Genomic DNA, 1398 nt, shown 5'->3' on the forward strand with positions numbered 1-1398 from the left:
TATTATTCAAATTTATACACCAAACATTAATGCCAAAGATGAATACATTGAATATTTTTACCAACTTTTGCTGGCTGAAATTGATTAAACATGCAATCAAGATGCATTGAGAATATTGGTGACTGGAATGTGAAAAGTGGAAACAAACAAACAAAAAGGATCAGTAATTGGGGATCCCATAATAGAATATTGCAAGAATTGATGGAATACTGATTGGGGTGTTTCAACAAAAGATGCAAAGGATATAATGCTGAAAGCACTCACTTACCTATGCCAACATATTTGGAAGACATGTACCTAGCTTACCAACTGGAAGAGATCCATATTTGTACCCATTCCAAAGAAAGAAGATCCATCAGAATGCAGGAATTACTGAACAATATCATTAATATCCCATGTTAGTAAAATTTTGATGATGATAATTCAAAAATTGTTTCAGTAGTGCATCAACAGGGAACTGCCAGAAATCCAAGCTGGATTCCAAACAGGATGTGGAATGAGAGCTATTAAAGATGTCAGATGGATCTTGGCTAAAAGCAAAGAATACCAGAGAGGTATTTATCTGTGTTTTATTGACTATGCAAAGGCATTCGACTGAGTGGATCATAACAAATTATGGATAACATTGCAAAGCACAGATATTCCATAACATATGATTGTGCTTATGAGGAACCTGAACATAAGCTGAAAGAGTCATTCCAACATAACAAGGGGATACTACATGGTTTAAAATCAGGAAAGGTGTGTGTCAAGGTTGTGTTCTTTCACCATACTTATTCATTCTGTATGATGAGCAAATTATCCGAGAAACTGCACTATATGAAACAGAATGTGGCATCAGGATTGGAGGAAGACTCCAATTAACAACCTGTGATATGCAGATAACACACCTTTGCTTGCTGGCAGTGAAGAGGATTTGAAGCACTTACTGATGAAGATAAAAGACTACAGCCTTCAGTATGGATTGCTCCTCAACATAAAGAAAACAAAAATCCTCACAACTGGGCCAATAACCAGCTTCATGATAAGTGAAGAAAAGTTTGAAATTGTCAAGGATTTCATTTTACTTGGATCCACAAACATTGCCCAGGGAAGAAGTCAGTAGTCAAAACATCAAAGGAAGTATTGCTTTGGGCAAGTCTGCTGCAAGAGACCTCTTTAAAGTGTTAAAAAGCATAGATGTCACTTTTGAGGACTAAGATGTGAATGACCCAAGCCATTTTCAATTGCCTCATATGCATGTGAAAATTGGGCAATGGGTCAGGAGACCAAAGAAGACTTGATGTCTTTGAATTATTATGTTGATGAAAATACTGAATATACCATGGACTGCCAGAAGAACACACCATTCCATCTTGGAGGAAGAGCAGCCAGAATGCTCTTTAGAATCGAGGATGG

Source organism: Orycteropus afer, unplaced genomic scaffold (genome assembly GCF_000298275.1).
Source record: "Orycteropus afer afer isolate SDZICR_OR568_19922 unplaced genomic scaffold, OryAfe1.0 scaffold00161, whole genome shotgun sequence".
NCBI lineage: Eukaryota > Metazoa > Chordata > Mammalia > Tubulidentata > Orycteropodidae > Orycteropus > Orycteropus afer.